We start from the raw sequence: 7,566 nt of genomic DNA, 5'->3' as shown, positions 1-7,566 counted from the left end.
ATGGTTAAAAATATGAAAATTTCTTTAGCCACCTCCCTATGGGGGTCACCCCCAGCGAAAATCCCAAAATACCCCTACTTCGGAAATGAACTTCCGAAGCGTTTTTTTTTTTTTAAAATTTCCACAATTCGGAAGTGCATCTCCGAAAACACCTCATGGGGGGTGTCTTCGGAGATGAACTTCCGAAAACACCTCATGGGGGGTGTCTTCGGAAATGAACTTCCGAATTATGCAGAAACTGTGTTTTTTTTATGTTTTTTCTTAACAGTCTCGCATTTTAATTAAACGCAAACGCCAAATAAAATAAGCAACAGATAAACTGAAAATACTAATATGATTAATCCAATCCAAATAATATATACAAACCGAAAATAATAATAATACTGTGCGAAAGATACAATCCGAAATCAAAAAATAAATAAACCCGGCCACTGCGGGGTGTGCCTAACCCTTTCACCCTGGGCCCTCCTCTGCCGCCTGTACCCCGCCGCACGGCCCGCATCAGTGGCGATCATCTCCATCACGGCGACTGCCTCTGGACTGCCCTGATCAACGATACCTCGATCCAACGCGTCCCGCCCAAGCATCTCTATCCGCTGGCAGATCGGCATGAGATCAATGGCGTGGTCATCCTCGGCCTGCTGGTTCTCCAGGATCTCCTCGTGTGCTGGCCTAGGAGCGCCGGGAACGTCGGGTCTCAGTAGAGGATGGGACACCCGGTAGAACCATGTGGCGTACCCCTCCTCACTGTGCCAGTCCTGTGTGACCCGAGTGAGATGGTACTCCTGCGGTACCACATGATGCTGCCAGTCCGCCCATATGGCAGTGAGCTGCACTCGGGTCACTGTGTCGGGAGCAGCCTCAAAGGGTGACCTGGGTATCCGCTGCACGAATCCGAACTGACGCATGTACCGCTCAGGGAGATACCGAACCATGATGGTAGTCCCGCATGCCAACCAGCCAGAATATAAAGCAATGCCGTCAAAGGGGACAATCTGAGCGTAGTCGATGAACGACCTCCAGGTGACGTCGTCGTGCATCGTGCGGTCCAAGTACAAACGGTATGGTCCCACCGCATCGTTCCCCCTCTGGAGAGCGTATCTGGCGGCCCTGGGCATGGCGTCCACATATGCAGGATCATAGCGGAAGCCGTGGATGCGGGAGAAGTAGGAGATGATCCAGCTCTGAAACACAAACACGATAATATATTAAAAATAAATACGAAACATAAATAAATAAATAAATACGATAATGTGTTAAAATAAAACGTACCGTAAGTAGTGTGCAGGATCCGACCAACTGCCTCGTCCTCCAGTTGGAGGCCTCATTCAGCTTCTGGTAGAGGTATGCCAGAGTAGCTGCCCCCCAGTTCCACTGGTGAACGGTATCCAGGTCCATGAAGTAGCGGAGGTAGGTCACATCGACGTACCTGGCACTCTTGTCCATAAAGCATGCAACGCCTACCACATGCATGTACCAGCACCGGAGAGCGCAGCCGCGGTGATACTGTGTGAATAGCTCGTCACCCTCACCCTCAGCCTCGGCAGTCGCGTCCAGGTGGTGCTCAAAATAAGTGCTCAGTGTGGTGAACCGGACATGAGGCCCAGATGTCGTGACGCACTCAAAGTGAGCAACCTCGTGCTCCATGCCCAAATAGAGCGTCATCCACTCAATGGCCTCGACCCTCTGGATCTTAGAGTGGGTCAACAGCGGTCCCCTAATCGGCAGGTGGAGAAGACACTGCACGTCATGCAAGGTGATCGTCATCTCCCCAACCGGCAAGTGGAAAGAGGACGTCTCCTTGTGCCAGCGCTCCACAAATGCCCCCTGCATGCCGGTGCTGATGGTGGTGTACCCCGTCATGCAGAGCCCGCTAAGCCCTGAACCTCGCACATGGTCGTTAAACCACTTAGTTGTTGGTTTAAACAGACTGAAAATCTTCCGGGCGTGGTTCACCATTTTCAACGGCTCTCGCTCCTGTTACAAAAAAAACAAATAAGCAACATATATTAAATAAGCGACAAATAAACGGTTAAATTATAAAAAATGGTGACAATTAAACGGTTAAATTATAAAAAATACCTCTCCCTCCCAGATACGCCGAGTGACGTGATCGTGGTAGCTAATCAGCACAGAGGTGTCAAAGGGCCCTCCCGGATAGCCCTCCTCCTGCTCATCATCCTCCCCGGCTGGAGGGTCAACATCCGGTACCCCCTCTGGCTCGTGGTAGGGCACTGCCGCCACCTCCTCCTCCTGCTCCTCCTCCTCCTCTCGCTGGCGGGAAGAAGATGCCCGAGCCAGCCGACTCCTAGATCCTGAAGCAGATGTACCCTCTCCCTCGCCCACGGGAACTCGCACACGGCGTCCCCGACCGTGCCCTTATCCCTGGGTCGACGCCAGCTGCGCCGCCGCCCGCTCGCATCTAGCCGACGCAGTCTGGGTCTCCCTACCCTGTCTGATGCGTGCTGGTTGGTTGCCTGACATGTTCCTGTAAACAATCGAAATCGATTAATATGCGAGACAAATGAAAAAACAAAAAAAAATGCACTTCTGATACAGTTCGGAAGTTCATTTCCGAATTATGGGATGGAGGTGTTTTCGAAAATGAACTTCCGAAACACCCCTGCGCAGAGCTTCTCTGCAACCTCCAATGGCAGACCCCAAAAACCTAAACCAAAACTATTTTTATGCCTACTAAACATCCTAATATCAGTACTAACCTATCTTAATGTGATTTTTTCAGTTTCTAAACACCCTAATAGAGTTTATTCAAATAGATCTAAAACTTGAAAAAACAATGATAAACTTACCAATTAGTGTTTGATGATGAGTTTGGTTGAGATTGGAAGAAGACTTGGGCAATCTCTTTGATCTTACACTTGCTTTTTGCAGAAAATTTGAAGAGGGGTTGTGTTTAGAATAGGATTAGGGTAAAATGTTTGGGGGAGGGGACTGTTTTGCTTAATCTGCAAAACGCGCAGTATTTCGGAAATGAACTTCCGAAATGCTGTTTTCGGAAATGAACTTCCGAAACAAGACAATTTTTTCAAAAAAAAAGACACTTTCGGAGATGCATCTCCGAAAACACCTTTTTCTTGCATTTCGGATATGAACTTCCGAAGTCAGGGATAGTTTGGGTTTTTCACCAGAGGTGGGCTAGAGAGTTGGGAGGTGGCCAAAGAATTTTCCAAAAATATTAAGTAATTAAATATGAAAAGAGAAAATTATTACTTATTACTTTTAACCATTAGATTGAGAAGAATCTATGGTTCAAATTTGAAGTAAGTGTTAATTTGAGACTCTGCATTAAATAAGGTGAATGAGACATACGTGCATTAAATAATTTTGATTTTAAACTTAAAAACTAATTAATTTTAGTTTAATTTTGATTCAAATTAATTTAGAAAGTTAGTTATTTTTATATGGAGTTAGTTCAAATATGAGAAAAATATCCTATTAAATAATGTATGATTAGTGTGTTTGGTATATATAGTTTAATTTTGATGGATAGCTAACAGAGTAGCTTTTGAATGATTTAGTCGTCATGACCTTAAATTAGAAATTTGATTGAGAGCATTATTAATTATTGACTAAAAAAATTCATTTTTGTTTTGAGTTTAAATATTCATTTTCCTATTAATACCAACTGATCATAATAATATTTATATGAAAAAACTGAACTTAAATTAATTTACACAATTCACTTTAAATTAAAATGATTTTTTATCAAACTTATCAATTATGAGAAAACCAAACATACTATACTAATTCATATTTCTGAGAAGAAGAAATAGTACTCGGTTATATATCCCCGAATGAATATTAAGAGGAAATTGAAAGAGAAAAATGAATAAAAGATATGCTTGAAATAGTTTGCAAAATCATGACTATTTACATCCATATTACTACTTGTAATAAACTGTGGTATAGTCTTAATTAAGTACAAGTAATTTAAGTGTATAGTCTTAATTAAGTACAATTTTCTTACTGATGTTTTTCATAAGATTCTTTTCACACCCCTCACAAGTTTTATTTTTTGGAAAACTCAAATTGAATAATAGAGCACAAGCTATGTAGTCAAATATAATACAAGCAAAAGGTAAGCATCCCACTTAAATCATAAAAGCAATGCTGCCCTCCTAACAAACAATACTCACTACTAGAAATACACGTATTTCCTGCGGAATTACCTGCGGATTTTTGCTAAATTTCCGCAGGAAATGTGTTTCCTGCGGATTTTCCTGCGGTTTTATGTCCCCAGCTAAAACCTTCGTGGGTAATATTTTTCGCAGGTAATTCCGCAGGTATTTCCGCAGCTAAATCCGCAGGAAACAATTCGCAGATAAATCCGCAGGTAAATCCACAGCTAATTCCGCAGATAAATCTGCAGTAAATTTATATCCGCAGGTAAATCCGCAGGAAAATTCTTTCTCAATTTAAATAATTTTTTTATTTTAATAAACTTTTGAACCATTATATATATTTAAATAACTATAATATAAAATAAAATTATAATTTTCAATTTAAATTAAACTTGAATTCATATAACATGATTGGTAAGTACTTACATAGTCATTACTAAAAATGATTCAAAAAATCAAGTTATTACTAATCATTTGTCAACCAAGTTAAAAAGATAATACAATCCAAATTACAACCAAGTCAAAATGAAAAGAAAATAGAACTCGGTCAATGATGGATCTGCACCCTTTTCCTTTCTCTACAAATTACAAAAGAAATAGAACTCGGTAAATTTATTTATCAAAGTATATGCTTTTTATAGTTCTGTTTCAGGTTAATAAACTTTTTACTCTAAAAAATATAATGAAAAACATATAATATATATACCATTCTTTTCCAATGCAAGCGATGAGGAATAGAAACCCCAGTGTGAAGAGATGCGCCACCTTAAAATTTTAAAGCGCAAAATATATGCATTAGCATCATTCTTTTGCAACACCTACATACATAAAAGTAGAATGAAAAAAACACGATAATCAAATAAAAAAGTTATACATTGCCCCATAAATATAATCCTAAAACTTGAAGAAAAAAAAAACACATGCAGTGCAAAGTCACGAGAATGTAAGGACATATTTACAGTTTTGGAACGTAGCTATAGATTGCGAGAACACATGGAGTACGGTTTTTTTACTATAACAATGAAACAATCTATATTTGATTAATTACCGCTTTCAATATTTGAGGATTCTTCCAAATAGTTTGAAAAAAATGAATTACCTTGAAGGTGATATTTCTTACAGAGAAATAATTAGCGAAAACGGTAACAGAAGCAGTTCTATAAGTCCGTAGCTGTTGTCCATTGGGACCAGGATCACTCGTTCTATCATGCCATTCTATCACTGTTACTTCTCTTCCTTCACCTTCAAACGTTACGTACGGTTTCGTCACGGGAACCACCACTTTCTCTCTGCACCACAAAAAATAATTATAGTGTAAAAAATACAAGTGATAGTGCAAATTAGTAAGACTTATCTATGGACATGGTAGTACTAGCTAGTTCACAATTGCAACGAATGGAAAAGAGTAGTGTTAACCATTATAGAATATTGAATGCAAGCAAGTTAGAATAGAATGTTTGAACGTAGAATTTGTTTGTACTATTGTATATTTATAATGTAGTATGCGATTGGGAAAAGTGTGATTAAAATAATTTTGTAAATGTTTTCACTAAACATTTGAGAGGTCCGCCCTTGTATAACTAACACAAGTAACAAGCTAAATGCATATGATTTATATACACTCTAAATTGAGGGAGCCTGTTAGAAATAATGTAAGCAGGGTAGCCAATACTTGTAACAAGCTCAATGAATGTAATTTATACATGTGCAGATTCTCTCGTCCCGCTTTCATTGTTCTCTATCCCAACTCTCACAGAATTATTTGAAAGTCGAAGTAAAAATATTAACTGGTTCCCTTGTTTGATACATATCTTTCATTGACATCAAGTGCATGAGCTACAATACAAAGCAATGGAATCTGACATGGGATGGCCATATGTTTCACAGAATTTCAATTAACTTTTCTGATAATTAAAACTAAATCAATTAAAGATGCAAGTAATTAGTACTAATTAAATGGTTATAATTAATCTCTCAAATGTTTCATATCTCCCATCTGTCTCTTGTCTATACGGCCAACTACCATCATTCTCCATTAACTGTTAACACAACAGGTGGTCCCTGTCTCTCCATGATATATATAATACCACCAACACCTACCTCTTCATAATCCATATACATATCCACGAAATCAAATTAGATAAGAAACATGGTGTTTTAAAAAGTATTATCCACATACAAAATTAATTTTAATAACAATGCGAGATTAAGATTAAACCAACCAAGGAATCCACTAGTTTGGTTTGGGCCATCACTGTCAAATCAAAACTATGTTATTGATTTGACCGCTAAAAATACCATTAAACCGAATAAATCCATTAAACTTAAAGATAAATTCTTCTTCACTTTTAAATTAAATAATACTCTTTCAATTTTGAGAGGGAGGGAAAGTAAAAGAAGCTACCAATCTGATCTTTTACTTGAAGAACATAAGTGAAGTTCTTTCCTGGTGGAATTGGACAGTTTGTTCCATATACTCCATCTTGCCATGAATTTCTTCTCTGCTCTACTCCATTCCTAATCAAGATTCATCACATCCTCTTAATATTAGCCTAACACTCAAATAATAGGAGCATTGTACTATTCAAAACTAACTTCGTACACCGAGACCTCTAAAAAAAGATAAGTTGATGTGCCAGTATTGGTGTTGTGCACCAGGATTGATATATGACACCGACTGCGACACTAGTAATTACATTATTTTTTTCAAATTAATACCGGTGTCGAGGTGTCAATGTCGGTATCTATATTTCTTATATCAGAATAAGTAACTATAAAACTATGAAAAAGTAAAACTATGATATTATTTTTGAAGCTAATACTTGAAACACAAAACTAAACAAGAAATTTAGCAGAGAAAGAAACTAACCAAGAAAACAGAAAAGGTTGATCCAAGCTATTGAAAACACTGATAATCAAGTTATCATTAGTGACAGCTTCAATCTGAGGTCCTGGAAACTGTCCATTTATCAATATACCCTACCATTTCATCAACCAAACATTCAATACATCTCATTAGAAAATAAAGTAAGAACAAAAACAAAATAGAACTTAGAAGAAGAATATAAATATAACCTGTTGTTAGTAATATCTATCAACATCAGACAATCCACAATTAACCAAAAAACGTATCACTAAAACAAATTTAGTAAGTAGTGTTTAATTAAACCCCTACGTAAATCGATATCTAGTTTCTGATTGATTGTACTAACTCACGCTAGATTTAGCAAGTAACAAAATAATACCATATCATATTAGAGAAGAAGTCACCTAAAAAAAATCAAACACACAATTAATTACCCACTGACCAAAAACAATTGAATTTGATTCAAAGTAGAGATATTCAATACTAGGCAAGAAAAAGTATGTCGAAATTATTGGGAAACTTCATGTGCAAAGATTTAGAACATAAGGGAACATGTGG

At 38.0% G+C, this 7,566-nt stretch overlaps 1 long non-coding RNA gene across 1 annotated transcript; it reads right to left on the bottom strand.

Moving 5' to 3' along the window:
* Positions 1 to 5,286: 5,286 nt before the first annotated feature.
* On the bottom strand, positions 5,287 to 7,184 carry LOC131599142 (uncharacterized). The gene is made up of 3 exons (XR_009282588.1): positions 7,012 to 7,184; positions 6,547 to 6,659; positions 5,287 to 5,431 (listed from the first exon to the last, which is right to left on the bottom strand). It is a non-coding gene; the product is annotated as an uncharacterized LOC131599142 (long non-coding RNA).
* Between the last annotated feature and the right edge of the window lie 382 nt (positions 7,185 to 7,566).

The sequence above is a fragment of the Vicia villosa genome, linkage group LG4 (genome assembly GCF_029867415.1).
Source record: "Vicia villosa cultivar HV-30 ecotype Madison, WI linkage group LG4, Vvil1.0, whole genome shotgun sequence".
Lineage (NCBI taxonomy): Eukaryota > Viridiplantae > Streptophyta > Magnoliopsida > Fabales > Fabaceae > Vicia > Vicia villosa.
The sequence above is the reverse complement of the archived record's forward strand: the minus strand, read 5'-3'. Positions and strand labels throughout refer to the sequence as shown.